At 35.5% G+C, this 16,490-nt stretch overlaps 1 protein-coding gene across 3 annotated transcripts in view; it reads left to right on the forward strand.

Moving 5' to 3' along the window:
• Window positions 1-16,490, forward strand: part of POLK (DNA polymerase kappa) — a 96,658-nt gene that overhangs the window by 623 nt on the left and 79,545 nt on the right. The window contains exons 1-2 of one of the 3 annotated variants that reach the window (XM_027863355.1): window positions 7,314-7,343; window positions 13,609-13,756. The gene's annotated coding sequence lies outside the window, so the exon portion shown is untranslated. Of the gene's footprint in view, window positions 1-7,313; window positions 7,344-8,554; window positions 8,574-13,608; window positions 13,757-16,490 lie in introns of those variants that run through there. The other 2 variants (XM_027863356.1, XM_027863354.1) reach the window with 2 other exon arrangements.

The raw sequence follows: 16,490 nt of genomic DNA on the forward strand, positions 1-16,490 counted from the left end.
TCTGTAAAATGGGTTGGGCAAGGTTAAAAGTTGAACTAGATGATAGTCTAGTTAGTTTCAAAACCCGATGATCTTAAGAGGTGAGTTCCCTTCTGCCTCTGGAGAGGGAGGAGAAGGAGTTGGCACCTTTCATTTTCTGCTGCATGTACGCTAACCAACAGTATAAAAGTACAAAGCTGGAATTAGGGCAGAGTGACTGGGCTAGGCTCCAGGGCCCTTGGCTTAAAAGAGTACCCCTTCTGAATCTAGAAATGACTGCCTTTAGCAAAGAACCTCGTTAGCAAGAATGATTGGTTATAAGTGGAAGCAAAACACAGATGGACTCCACACCATATCCCATCCCCTCCACGGACCCGCATGCCATACACACAAACACAGAGTAGGCCTTTTGTCCTAGGGTTCTCATTGCCCAAATATTTTATCCTAAAAGATATTCTATCTTATATCTTTTCCCAAAAAATTTAACTTATAAATTTGATTGGAAGGTGCATGTGATAACTGATTGACTTAAGCTGTGTTTTTTGTGAAGCATGGGAATTACTTGTTTTGGCTATCTCAAAACAGAAACCCCCTATCCTTAAACTCCTGAGGAAATGTGAAAATTTCTGGAATCCTTTGTTTGTGTGTGTGTCTGTGTGTGTTGTTTAAGCACCTTAATTAGCTGTATGACCATGGGCAAGATGTTATGAAATTTTATGAGAGTGATTTTTGTGCCTCTCATATCCCAGGATTTGTTTTGATTTCCTGACTTAAAAATCATGAGTTTTAAGTTATGTTTTCTTTTTGGTTAATACATGAGAGATACCTGTTTTATAGTAAAATCTTTAAGTTGTATTCATATAGTATGGAACTAAGTTCAAATTAGTATCATTATTAAAGTGAAAGCTTTTAAAAAATAAGCCTAGAGCACTAAAAGTCACAGATATCATTCAGAAAATAAGATGGAAGAACTCTTTCATCTTCATTGAATTACAAATCCAGAATGTTTTTCAAACTTAAGAGATATTGTAATCAGATTTTGTTTTAACTCCATATATACTGATGCTGTTACCAAGTTGGATTTTTAAAAACATATCTCATATTTAAAATTATGATTTCTTTTAAAATAGACAATGAATTATTGAGAAATTAATTTCATAATAGAGTTAATATTTATGGAAGCCTCATATATTTGTTTAAAATCTTATATTATATTACATTCTATGCATTTTAAGTTAATTATACCTTTGTAACTACCAGCAATTAGAGCTATTATAGTGCCTACTCACTCAGTGTTAAGTTACTTCATGTATTAAGATTAGAATTTTTTTAAAAGGTGCTTGCCACTTTGTTCCTCTATATAACTAAACTGTTAAAAAGTTTTCCAAGTACAAGACCTCTTTACAGTGATTTCAATACATTATAATGATGAACTATTTTATTACTGTTTTACTATCCCTTAAAGAAATTACAGTAGAATTATCTTTAATATGAATGTTATTTTTGTTCTACATAGACTTCCTATCTTATGTATTAAGGGAGAACCTACAGACAGTCTCCTATTTACTAACACCAATTCAGCAATATTTCTCTCATTATAGTCATCCCAGCTAAACATAACTACAGTACCACCCCTTCCTTTCTCTGTACCACCTCCTTCCCACTAATTGCTGCAGACCCTGTTTCAAATTTCCTCTGCTTCTCATCAGACTCTCATTGCATCTTCATGGCCCTGATTTTCTCTTCCTTGGGAGTAGTCACTCCCCAACAAACATCGCCTATCCCACACTAGGCAAAAGAGGAGGAAAGGAACAAATACTTTGAGTAGTGGGTCCTTTTTCCACTCTTCTCTCTCTCACTGAAACAGTTCTAGCTTCTCACTAAGAAGAAAATGACGTAAAACCATGACTTTTAAAAATACATTTTCTTGAGGCTTTCGGTTTTTATATCGCTGTCATTTTCTACCCCCACCCGCACCAGTTACATCCCCTTATGACAAAGAAAAACAATTTTACAGAGACTGAATCTGACAGTGTATAAGATTCAGGCCTAATATGAGATTCCTCTACCTCTTCCGTGAGCGAGAATTTGTCTTTCATTATCTCTTCTCCAGGACCTTGATGGGTTTTTCATTTAATTAGAATTTGACTTCTTATTGGTGGTATTTTCATTTTTATTAATCTTGTCATTGTGTACATTGTCCTCTTGATTATATATATTTTACCCTGGATCATTTCATACAAATTTTCCCACATTTCTCTGAATTCCACCTCTTTATCATTTCTTACTACACAGTAATATTCTATTATGTTCATGTGCCATAATTTTCGTAGTCATTGCTCAATTGAAGGATGACAGTTTCCAGTTTTTTGCTACCAGTATTTATGGCAGAGTGTTACTCTTAATATTTTTGCATGTATTAAATCTTTGATTCTCTCTTTGACTTCTTTGGGGTATATGGCTAGTAGTGGGATTGCAGGGTCAAAGATATAGACAGTTTAGTTACTCTTCTTAAATAATTCCAAATTAAAATCCAGAATGGTTGGCCCATGCCACAGCTCCACCATTTATCATTGGGCCTATCTTCTCATAGCCCTTTCAGTATGGACTAACTATTCCCATCTTTTCTCAAGGCAAAGCTATGTGTTCATGTGAAAGAACACATGTGGAGAACAGATATATGTACCTCTATATTTGAATGGGAAGCAATATATGTAATTGCGTTATATAGGGATTTGTAGAAATATTTATAGACATTTGCATGTATGTGTGTGCATATATTTCAAAAGGTAGAATGTTCGATTGTGTAAAACATGCTAGTGGATAAGCTATCTTTTTAATACTTGTTGGTTGCATAAAGATAAAAAGCTATTAGAAACTCACATCTGTGTGTCCTTGTACAAACTGTTAAAGAAGCTTCTTCTATAAATATATGTATAAATATTTGTATCTACAGAGGTGGACAATCATGTATGTATGTAGTCATATTTGAGGGGGTCCTACAACTATAACAGCTTACAGAAAAGCACTTGGTAAATCCTAAACCATCTCAGGCCCCTAGTTATCCCACCCCAGTCTCAGGTCATGGGAGCCACTCTCTGTGTCTTGGATATGAAAGAAGTCTCTGTTGTCAGGCTGTCATGTCCATAGAGGTAAGAAAGTTCCTGACTTACCAAAGTAGAAATAGAAACATACTTTCTCATTGAAACATAAATGGCAATTAGGTCCTATAACATTATTAGTACTGGATCAATAATAGATACATTATTGGTTAAATAAATAGAATTTTTTGCCAGCCTGAGAACTTATTACTGTGTATTTCATTGATTCTCTGGGAAAATACAAGGCCCAAACAACATACTTAGAAAGAACTGTTTGAATACAACCCGCTTGTGAACTTGGGACCACGTTATGTTAATTGCCTCATTAATCATAGAGAATTTTAGAAATAGAGGGAAACTTAGAGATCATGTAGTCTAACTTTCTCATTTTATAGGTGAAGAAACCAAGATCCAATGAGGTAAAGGGGTCTTGCCACCAAAGTTACACAAATAATAAGTGTCAGAGAGTGGCTTAAATTTAGATCTTCTAGGGGGCAGCTAGGTGGTACAGTGGTAGAGCGTTGGCCCTCAAGTCAGGAGGACCTGAGTTCAAGTCCGGCCTCAGACACATAATACCTAGCTATGTGACCCTGGGCAAGTCACTTAACCCCAATTGCCTCACAAAAAAAAAAAAATTAGATCTTCTGAATCAAAGTCTAGTATTCTTTCTGCTGAACAACCTGTGGTATATTCCCTTACTATTAAGTAGCATGTAATAAGAAAGACTTAACAGAGTTTAGGTAGAAGACTTATAAAGTACTTTGAAATGTGCTTTGAAAATTTGAAATGTATTTAAATTAGATGATTGGTCAAAATATATTATAAATTATATATATTTTAGACTAGATAACAATTGCGTCTGTAAAACAAAATCATCAATTTTCTCCAGTATAGCTTTTAAATAAGGAAAAAAGAAAAGACTTACTGTTGATCTTTTATTAATTACATATAATTATTAAAATTATACATTGTTTATTAATTCTATATTATAACACAATTGTGATATGTATATTATATAAAATGTATTGGTTATATAGAAGTTTATATTCAAAATTCATTAAAAGTATCATTTTTATTTTAAATGTAATTTTCTTATTTAACACTCAAAGCCTAAAATTTCCTATATTTTTAAGATTACAAAAAGAAGTTTTTATTTATTTATTTTTTTTTGTTGATCCACTGAGATCTTCTTTATTCAAATTCTGCCAGCCACTGAATTTGGGATCAGATTTAGAGTAGGAAGTGATGGGATGAGGTAATCCAGCCCCTTCCTTTACATGTGAAGACATCAAATCAATTTCAGTGCTAGTTCCACTGTATATCATATTACATTCTAGTCCAACCCCCATATTTTACAGGTGAAGAAACTAAGGCCCAAAGAGGTTGTGAGTTTATTCTTATTTTTCCCCTACAGGATTATACTTGGCTTTGCAGACTGTTATTCTTGGTTATCCTCTTGCCTTTTGGAATATTGTATTCCAAAGTATCTCATTTATAGAAGCTGCCAGGTTTTGGGTGAATCTGACTGTGGTCTCTTGGTACTTTAACTACTTCTTTCTGGATGCCTGAAATGTTTTTACATTGATAAGGAGCTCTTTACTTTGGCTATGACATTCCTGGCACTTTTCCTACAAAAAGAAATTTAAAGAAATTAAAAAATCGGGGCAGCTAGGTGGTGCAGTGGATAGAGTTCTGGCCTTGGAATCAGGAGGACCTGAATTCAAATCTGGCCTCAGACACTTGACACTTATTAGCTGTGTGACTCTGGGCAAGTCACTTAACCCTGATTGCTTCACCAAAAAGATGTTAATGAAGACTTTGGCTGTAAATGTTATATTTTATCACCATCGTTGTTATCATCAGAAGAAATTTACTGAGTGATCACTGTGATGGGGCCTTATTGTGCTTTCTAAAAATTTAAATGACTACCACCAAACACAAAATAAATAATAATGTGAAAAGAAATCAACTTGGCAACAATATAAATTTAGAATCCTTGGGAAGAGAAATATGCAAATACGTTATGGTAGAAACTTTACTTTCTTAAACTTAAATTCTGTGTTTGCTGGGCCACATTACCATAGCTGCAAAGCCTGGTCCTCAATAGATGGGAGCCACCATATAAGAGTTCTGGCAAGGTTTTGTACATGCTAGGCAGAGTTTGAAAATTTTATCACTTGTGTATTCTTTTCAATTCAACTAACATTTATTTACAATATGTGGGTATTTTAAGTCCTTGAAAGCTGTGCCAGTAGAGTATATGCCCTGAAGGTTCTACCAAGCCAGGAAAGTGAGGTATCATAGGTGACCTTGAGGCTGTGAACATGAGTGAGTAGAGTGTCGGTACTGCCCTCAACAAAAAACAAGTGGAATTACAGATCCTCAAAATATAAAAGTAATGAGAAGCTTTGAGCTTTCATAAGTAAATAGATTTGTAAAATGAATGCCTTTGTCTCACATAGAACAAGATTTTCTATCATTAAAAATACACGCATTTTTAAAAGAAATATTTAAGAAGTATTTCTCATTGTGTCTAAGATGAGCCTAACTTGCAGACTTATACTCAGAATTAACTCCATGGTCAACCCATACCTCCTAGTCATATTTCCAAATATGAATTAAAATTTTGCAGATCTCTCTTGATCTTTTAAAATAGATTTTTTCCAATATTTTTGTTTTTCACATTGCCTAGATTTCCCTTTGTTTTCTTCCCTCTCCTTTCCAAGAGAGTCATCCTTTATAGCAAAGAATTTTTTCCCCTCTTAATCTTAACCAATCTTAAAGAATAGATTTTTTTTCCTGTGAAAACTCTGCTCTTGAATAAGTGCATGTGTTTGACAGTGACACTAGAAAAGAAGAAACAAAATTAAGAAATAGGGTTTAAAAAAAAAAAACTAGTATGTTTCATTAAGTGCCAAGAATTAAAAGTGATAGTGTTATGAATTTGAGTAAGAATGATGCTACAATTAATAGGTAATAATTTTTAAATAGATTTAGTAGGAAAAGATTATGTATAATTTTACATAATTTAGGTCTTCTGCTTAAAGAATGAACAAATAAATATTGTCTTATAGGCTCTTTTATAACAAGGGGTCTGCCATCCACACAACATGACCCTTAAAAGACTCCTTAGAACCTGTAACAAAAGAAATAACTGTGTTCACAAATCCTTTAATAATAAACAACAATCAGGGTATAAAACAGAGAAATGTAGCTCACCAAAGGCATTCGTCAGTGTGATGGAGGAGATTCAGCACAGAGTCCAGGTCCAACTGTAATGTGGATGCTGAAATCCTCTAGTTCCCATCTTGTGGATGACAATGTGTTAATTGGCATTGCAGAACATCCTGGAAAAGATCTACAGTCAAAGAATTTTGGCCTGTCCATCCATACAGTAAAAAACCAAGTGGATCACGAATATCTGTTGCCCGGGTTTCAGTATGCATTTGGATGGACACCCTAAACAGTCTATCCAACATTATGTCTATCTTTGTGGGACCAGTCGTACAGACTGACAATGAGATGGGCCTAGAGTTGAAAAGGAAGAAAGTTAGCTAGGTTGATTTTGGGATTAAAATTGTCAGCTTCATTTTTTGTGGCAACTTTCCATGTGTAGTGCCTTTCAGTTCCTTTCTTGAAGAAAGTATTCATTGTGTATAGACTGAGGCTTCTAAGTAATATGAGTCTTTAGATCTTTTCATTTCTTGATCTTGAATTGTATTTTTCTACATGCATTCTTTTGCCATCTTCTCCGTGCCTGCCTTTACATTATAATCACTGATTTTGAAGGTAAATTTTTGAAGAGCTTGTCACGTTTTTGATAGGATGTCCCCTATATCTTTATCCACTGCAATAGATATCAGTGTATAAATTGCAACTATCTTCATAGTAATGTCCTTGCATTTATTCATGCTGGGAAAGATAACCAAGTATCCCATGAAATGGTATTTTTATTGCCCTTAGACATACAATGAAATTATCGACTTCTTTATTCACCCTTCCAAAGAGAACTTGTGAATTGTCCTTCCATTAACTATAACTTCTTTATGTTCATTTAGAGTAACAATACAAATATTGGCATGAGCTTCCAGCACTTTATCTTCATTGGGCATTGGACAAAGATCTTGCATTTTACATACTGATAGTTAAATTCATGTTCGTAAACAATCTAATCATTGTAATTTTTTTTAATTCACCCCCTGCCACCTTTTCTGCCACTTCACCAGCATCACTTTGGAAGCAGGAGGAGCTTCTCATGACTGGGTAGGTGTGGGAGACTAGTGCATTTTATACTTTTTTTTCCTTTTTCATGGGTCTCCAGAGCCAAAGAATTCACATCCTCAGAGCCAACTTGCTGGTTTTAAGCCTCTCTTGTCCTTGGCTGGTTGGTTCTTAGCAAATTCAGTGAGTTGCAGATTCCTTACTCAAAGCAGTTCCAACCCAGTGAAACCTGAGAGCAGTGTGGTGTACTTGAAAAAAGCAGTGGGCTAAGTCACTTCACCTCTGTGGACCAAAGTTTCTTTGTCTCTAAAATAAGGAGGCCTCTAAGATCCTTTCTGGCTCTGAATCTATGATTCTGTAATCCATCGTCTAACCAACACCACTCTTCATTCCTCAATCACATTATTGACTCTTTTTCCTCAGACCTCCCTCTAATTGTTCTGCAGTTTTCTAATCAATGTTTCATGCAATTTATCTGCATTTCAGTCTTATTCTGCTAGATTGTAACCTTCAGGATGGCAGGGATTGTGTCTTATCTAAACTTTGCATCTCCTGTCACAATATTCTTCACATAGTGGGCACTTGATAAATGTTGGTTGAATAATGAATTGTTTGAGCTATTCGATCAAGCAGCCATAGATATTCTAAGACAAAAGTCCTTAACTTTCTTGCTATAATGGACCGCTTTGGCAGTCTGTCAATCATATAGACTCCTTCTCTGGATATTTTTAAATGTATAAAATAAAATAGATGGGATTACAGAGGAAACCAATTATCTTGAAATTTAGTCATTGAAATTTTTTTGTAAGCCACAAACTCATGGACCCCCTGAGGTTTGTGAACAGAACCTCTGTTCTGAGGGTATCTCTGCAGATTTATTTGTGTTTATACAGAGAAGTGAAAATCTCATATAACAGCAGAACACATTTGTGGTTTTGTTTTATTGTTCAGTCATTTTTCAGTTGTGTCTTTCTCTTTGTAACCTTATGTGGGGTTTTCTTGGCAAAGATACTGACATTTGTCATTTCCTTCTCCAGCTCATTTTACAGATGAGGAAACTGAGGCGTACAGGGTTAAGTGACTTGCCCCGGGTCACATACAAGTCTCTGTGGTCAGATTTTAATTCAGCAACAAATTTTACTTTGGGTCATTGTATTACTGCTTACCATAACTGCATAAGGAACGTTCTTCTGGTTATCAAACAGTGTGCCTTAAATTCCACCATCAGTTTTCCTGTCCCTGCAAAGGAAAATGCTGAAGGCAGCAGCAAGGGTAAACTACCAGATCTAGAAATCTCTGGGACACACTCTGGGAACAGCTGCAAAGGAGATTGCTCTTTTCTCTGTCATCTTATGTTTCTTAGTGTACATAAGAGAACAAAAATGTGTTCCAAGCAAAAATTTTGTTCCTAGTTTACACAGAAAATTTTAGAATACATTTCATGGTCTTTATTTACCCTAAAATATTTAGTTTTGTACTTAACATTCAAAAGACATTTTAGAAAAATCCTCTGGTATTTGACTTCTTGTTGGAGCAGTATAAAATCCCTTTAAACTGAACACAAAGTACATCAACATTGGGTGAATAGTGATGTCATTCTCCATTCTGTCTTTGCAAGTACACATTTCTTTTCAGTTTGTCCTTTTGCCTTTTGAGTTCTCTACCTTTAATCATTTTTTTCTCTGTTACACTGAGAAATCCTTTGACAGATTTATTGATAAAAACTACACATTAAGTTTTTTGTTTTATTTCTTGGGTAGGAAGCAATTTATCATAGATAAAAAAATTTTTCTATTTTAATATTACTGTGATTTTTAGGATCCCCTTCTACTTAAAGTTGAGAAAATGGAGTTTATTTTGTAAATGCTACTCATGCTATTCAATGAATTCAATGAAAATATAGCTCATATTTATTGAACATTTAGATTATCATCACTTTCTGAAATTATTTGGAGAATATGTATCAAATGAAAGCATATGAAATTTGATACAGTTTTTCTCATGTTGATTTTTAAAAACATTACTAAGGGAGAAATGATAAAACCTATAAAGTAGTTTTATATTTAGACTTGGTTTGGGACAAAATGAACACATTTTTGAACTCCTGTTTAGAGATCATAAAAACATTAAAATTTAGCTGTTTCTATTTCATGGATTCTCTTTCTAGCCATGAAAAATGAGTATGTATATCCTCAACTGTTTGTTTTCATCATCTGTGAATAGTAGGTGTTTCTCTTTGTCAGATTACATATATGGAATGTATCTTGTATAGTTCCTCCCACAATTAATTTTGGCAATTATCCCCAAAGGAAATTCATCTTTAAAAATAATTGTCAAGATGTAATATATCCTTGTATATCCTTATTCTATATATGATTTAGAGTGAATAACTAGAAAAGCATGTTAGAAAGTTCATATCTCATCAACCATAAATAGTTTAACAGTTCTCTTGAGTCTGAATCAAGTTAATCATGTTGCAATCAGCAACTTGTTTTTCATATCTAATTCCATTTCTTAGCTATATTTAACGTCCACTGACAGTTTTAATTTTTACAGATAAATAATTCAGCCAATGAATGTACAAGTTATTGTAATAATAGCTAGGCATACAAAGCACTTTTATTCTTAAAGTTAAAAGCACTATCATACTGTTTACTCTCGCTCATGAATGCTATAATCTGAGGTCAACAATTAGTTTTAAATAGCACTTTTTTAAACTTTGATTTTTTTTGCACCTAAAAATACTTACCTTAAGCCAAGTTATTGAACTAAATTTTTCACTTTTCATTCAGATATTGTTGAATCATGTAGTTCCATTCTCAGTGATTAATCAACCAACAATTTATTAAGCACCAGTCTGAGTCACACTCTTTAAGGAGTTATTAGTCCCAGTCTAAGTGGTTAATCAGTCAGCATTTGTTAAGCACCTACTATATACCAGGCCCTAGGATACAAAGATATGAAACAGTACCTATCCTCAAAAAGCTTACATTATTTGAGAGGAGACAACATGTACATAAATATATAGAAAATAAATAGTAATTTTGGGGAAAGGTACAAGCAGATTCAGTGATCCGTTGAAAGGCTTCATGTGGAAGGTGGCGCTTGAGCTGAACTTTGAAGGAAATTAGTGATTCTAAGAGGCAGAGATAAGTGGGAATTCCTTACAGGAGTGAGGTTATGAGGCTGTATAACATCACAGAGATGAGATATGGAATGGTGTGTTGGAGGAACAACCATAAGGCCAGATTAGCTGAACCACAGAGCTCATGGAGGGAAGAAAGGTAGAGTAAGTCCGGAAAGGTTAAATGGAGCCACGTTATGTTGGACTTTATATATGCTGCACAGAAGAGTTTATATTCACTGCTGAAGAAAATAGGGAGCCCCTGGCATGTGCATAGAGGAGGGGCGAGGTCAGACCTGCACTTTAGGCATATCAATTTGGCTTGAATATGAAGGGTGAACTAGATTGATGATGATACTTGAGGCAGGGACAAGAGTTAGGAGCCTATTGCCATAGTTCAGTTGAGAGATAATATGGGCCTGAACTACGGAGGCAACTCTTCTTATTAGTGGAGAGAAGGGGACAGTTGTGAGAGATGTTTCATAAGTAAAATTGACAGGATTCACCAGCTAATTAGATATGCATTGCAAGCAAAGGAGTGTAGGGTGTGTGTGGGGGGGGATTGTTAACTGAGATTATGAACCTGGGTGAGTAAAATGGTAATCAAGAGAAATGAAGAAGTTCAGAAGAGGAATTTGAGAGGAAAAAATATAATGAGTTTGAGAGGCCACCAGGACATCCAGTTCAAAACATCCAATAGGCAGTTGATGATGCAGGCCTGGGACTCAGGAGAGTTTGAATTGGATCTCTAGATCTGAGTCATCTGAATTGAAATAATAATGGAACCCATGGGAGCTGATGAGGTCACCAAGACAGAAAAGAGATCTAGGACAGAGCCTCGGGTTTGCTGACAGAGGATGGCATAATACAATAATTCTGCAAAGAGTACTGAGAAAGAGCAGTCAGACAGATAGGAGAACCAGGAGAGAGAGCAGCATCTTTTTAAAAATCAACAGCAGAGAATATCAGGAAGAGAAAGTGGTCAGTAATATCAAATGCAACCAAAAGGTCAAAAAACTTGAGGCCTGAAAAAAATGCCATTGATTTCGGCAACTAAGAGAACTTTGGTGACATTGAAGAGCAGTTTCAGTTGAGTAATGATAAGAACACAGAGTGCAAAGGGTTGAGAAGTGAGTGAAAAGAGAGGAGGTGGCATCAGATAACTGGAGTGTGGATGTGAAAGGGAGGAGATGATGGGACAATACCTTGAGATCGCTGGGTCAAGTGAAAGGTTTTTTTTGTTTTTGTTTTTTTAAATAATTGGAAGATACCTGGTCTTATTTATGATATAAGGAAAGAGCCAGCAGTTAGGGAAAGACTGGAGATTAGAAGGGGAGGAATGATTGTGGAGGCAATTTGTTTGAGGAGATTGGAGGGAATGAGATCAAAGGCACTTTTAGAGAGGTTGACCTTGAAGAGAAGGGATAGAGTTTAGAATAAGAATCATTGTAGATTTGTGCTCTGAAAAATCATAATCTGAGAGTTATAAGGTACATAGGTCAATTTTAAGAAATGAAATGTGATTTTTAAAATAACTCAAATGATTTTTGTTTACAGAGACATTGGAGATTTCTACAAAGTGGAAAAAAAAAAACCAGGAGGTTCAGGAAGTAAAAACCTAGCCTTATGTTACCTAGCAATAAAGTTTTGAGATTGATAAGTCTTCATTTAATTCATCTAAACCATTTTTTTTAAGAATTTTTTTTTTTTTTTTGGTGAGGCAATTGGGGTTAACTGACTTGCCCAGAATCACACAGCTAGTGAGTGTTATGTATCTGAGGCCGGATTTGAACTCAGGTCTTCCTGACTCCAGGGCCGGTGCTTTATCCACTGTGCCACCTACCTGCCCCCATCTAAACCATTTAGTTTTTAATAATAGCATTATTAGAAATGCTTTTATCATGAGACATGAACAGATTTTTGACTTTAGGCATAGAAACTCTACATCTTGTTTCCTTTTCCCCTGAAGAAAACTAAAATATAAACATGTGAGATGAAATTGACATTTATTTAATATCTTTTTAAAAGCACTGTTTATGGATCTGTTTACTTTGTTAATTTAGCCTAGGAAAACAAAACTTTTTTGTAATTTTATTTGCTTATTAAATTATTTTGAATTTAAACCATTTGTGAGGTGAATGGAAGTATTCAGACAACTACAAATTTGTTAATTTAATTCATGTGAAATGCTTTAATTTATGTTACAAATACACAGGTTGCCAGGACTTAAGGAATATAGCATCTGAGATTTTATCATAGTTCATGAGAAATCAGCAGGAACTTGAGACCGCAAGAAACCATCAACATTAGAGGAAAACACATTATTATGCTTTGGGGAATTAGTTTCAACGTATTGAAAGAGAACTATTTTTAAAAAGACTTCTGAGAGGAGAAAAAGGAGAGGGGAAAGCCTCAAACTCATTGAATACAACTTTTGCCCAGTTGAATTTTGTCTCATCAGTCTCATTTTAGTTCCTGGACAGCCTGCAGGACCATTTCATTTCTGTCTTATTCCCAGAACTCAGCACAGTGTCCAATACATAGCGGGCAATTTAGGAAATGCTTGTTGATTGATCTTACCTGCTATTATCAATTTTTTTTCCTTACTTGTTTATCTTAATGGACTTCTATAAACTAAAAGTTAATAGAAATTGGGACATTTTATCATTCCATGTTTATTTTTTGTTTTAGTTTCATTCACACACTGCAAAAAGCATCAATTTCTGAAATGGGCAAGAAGCCCCAATCCAGGGTCTTGTCAATGTGTCAATCACTGTGTCTCATAGGGATAAGGGGATTCATCGGGCAAAAGCCCAGGCTACCTTCCTACACCAGAGAGACCGAAATATTTTGGGGTGTTTTGGAATATTTGAAAAGAGCTTTTCCAGTATTAAGACCTAAATGTGATGCTTGTTTTTACAAACCATTTAAATGCTGTAGCAACTATGACTTCTTTTATTTGTACCTTTTGAGTTTTATATCCAAGCAATCTAACAACTTGACACAACAAAATTGGACAACAAAATTCTTCTCTTTTGAAAAGTCTTTTAAAAATACTGTTTTTATTAAAACTTTATGGCATTCTCAACAAAAACAATCTAATAAAAAGAGTAAAATAATGCATAAAACCTGAAACTCCCAAGCGAGAAATAAAATTCATTTCATTTTGTTCTTTATTTGTAGGCCTAAATGTCCTTGGATTCTCTAAAACATTTGATCTCATTTGAAGTATTTGATAGGGAGTTTCTGATGCAAATATACAGCAAAAGTGATTTATGAAGAAATTGCCTTTAGAATCTTCAGGGAGTTCTACAGAACACATCCTTATTACGTGAGTATTCCTCATACTTATTGTACCTTACTAACTTTAAATTCATTACTGTTTCTTAAATAGATTCTTAGTAGGTTTATTTCTTTCTTTTTTTTTCTTTTTGGTGAGGCAATCGGGGTTAAGTGTCTTGCCCAGGGTCACACAGCTAGTAAGTGCCAATTGTCTGAGGCCGGATTTGAACTCAGGTCCTCCTGACTCCTAAGACCAGAACTCTATCTACTGTGCCACTAGCTGCCCCGTAGGTTGATTTCTTAATAGACTTTCAAAGGACATTCATTCATTCCATCATTCAGTCAATGAACTTTAAGTACAGTGTGCTATGTACCAGGCACACTACTAAGCACTAGGGATACAAAAAGAGGCGAAAGACAGTCCCTGCCCTCAAGGAGCTCACAGTCTAATGAGGGGAGACTGCAAGCAAACAAATATGGTTAAGCAAGCTAAATAAAGAACTGATAGGAAGTAATCAAAAGAAGCAATAACTAGAATTAAGAGGCATTAGGAAAGGCTTCCTACAGAAGATGGGATTTTAGTTGGTACTTAAAGGAAGCCAGGGAAACCAGTAGGTAGAGATGAGGAGAGAGAACATGAAGGAAGGAGACATGAAAGACAACCCGAGAAAATGCCCAGGAGCTGAAAGATGGAGTATCTTGTTCGTGGAATAGCCAGGAGGCTAGTGTCACTGGATCAAAGAGAATACCGTGGGGAATAAAGTGTAAGAAGACTGGAAAGGTAGGAAGAGGGAAGGTTATGAAGGGTTTTGAATACCAAACATAGGATTTTGTATTTGATGCTGGAGACAACAAGGAGCTACTAGAGTTTATTGAGTAGGGGAATGACACAGTTGATGCTGTCCTTTAGGAAAATCACTTTGGGGGCTGAATGGAGGATGGATTGAAGTGGGGAGAGTTCTGATATAGAACTCATTGCTACTTTATTCTTTGCATTTTTTTCACATTCAGAGAGATGAATGATATTTGTTTTATAACTTATTTTTTGCTTCTTTGGTTGTTTTGAGTAATTCTCAAATTCATAAAATCAACCTCATCTTCTTCACTGTTATTCCCTCTTCCATGCATCGTCTTCAAGGACTACAGTATTCATGCTCATGACTTCTTAAACAACCTAACCATTCAGTTTCTTGACATTCTTAACCATAGCAAACTCCTCATCACTTCAGCTTGCCAATAAACATAGTTATGTCTTAGAAATCACCATGTCTAAAGTTGCATCACTTTAATGAAGCCAGAATTTTAAATTCCTCACTACAGCTACAACTTCCTTTCCTCATATTTTCTCCTACATACACTAATTTTTTTCATCCTTATTGCAAACTCTGGGCCTCGACCTATGACCCATGCCTCTTTTCCCAGTCCATTACCTGTTTTTGTTCTCCTTCCCTTGATACCCAGGCTTGACCCCTGGCCAACCACTGAATGTTTCACTAGCTACTACCCTTGAATCCCTCATTCCTTTGACTTTGTGCCACTTCTAACCTGTGAATCCTCATCCCTATAATTTCACCTTATAAACTTGCATCATATAATTTTTCCACTTCTGTTCTAAGGCTGCCAAGTGTCACTGAAGAAAACTGTGGAACTTGACAACCCACTGTGAATTTATGGCACCTTGCTCATAAGTCTTTATATTCATATCTCATTCCTCTTCTCAGCTTCAGTCCCATATCTGCAACTACCTGCTGGATGCTGAGTACCTGGATGTCTCACAGACATCTCAAACTCATCAGGTCCAAAAAATTTTCCAGCTAAACCTACCTGTCCTACTAATTTTAATATTTCTGTCCAGAGTACCACCCTTCTTCCACTCACTTAGGTTCACAGTCTAGGAGACATCCTTAACCACTCCACTGTTTTATGCCTTATATCCAATCAACTGTGAAGTCTTGTTGAATCTATCTCCAGAAAGCCTCCTTTATCAATTCTCTTCTCTCCATTTTTACTACAACCACCTTAGTTTAGACCTTTATTCTTTTCCCTAGACTATTACAAGAGACTCCAAGCAGGTATCCTTGCATCTAGGTTCTCCCTTCTCTAAATGACATTCCACATAGTTGCCAAATTGATACTCCAAAAAAATGCATTTGATCGCACTTGCCCAGTTAGTTGGAGTGCTTGTGCCATTCTGCTCCTACCAAACAGTGTTCCTAGCCTGACTGCAAGGCTATATAATATTGGCATGTCACAGGAGAGGTAGCAGGACTACATAGAGTACCGTACTCATGCCCAGAAGACATATGACATAGACAAAGCCGTAGCGACCCGTATCAAATAAGAGTTGACAAGAAGTACAATCCCATCTTTATGGGGAAGAACTTTGGTAGCTTTATCACACATGAGACTTAAGTACTTCATCAGCTTCGCCTGGGCCAAATTGTTGTTCTTCTTTTCAAGGCTGGATAGAGCGTGGACTGTGCTACCTACCCAACAATGCATTCAAATAACAAAGACTGCAGACTTATTCTAAATACTAGAGACTGAAATCTTCAGTCTTCCTGTGGGAACACATTGGCCTTTATTGTGTCATTTATATATCAGGCATCCCATGTACTAGTTTGTTTTGATTATAAAACATTTAACAAAGTAACTTACATTTATGTTTTTTTTTCTATTCCATACTTCATCCCTCCACCAAAAAAATCTAGGGTTTTGTTGTTGTTTTTTGAAAAAGAAGACAAATGACCATGTCCATCACCAGCCTAAGACATGTAGGTGGC

The sequence above is a fragment of the Vombatus ursinus genome, unplaced genomic scaffold, assembly GCF_900497805.2.
Source record: "Vombatus ursinus unplaced genomic scaffold, bare-nosed wombat genome assembly UNPS02014772.1, whole genome shotgun sequence".
Classification (NCBI taxonomy): Eukaryota; Metazoa; Chordata; class Mammalia; order Diprotodontia; family Vombatidae; genus Vombatus; species Vombatus ursinus.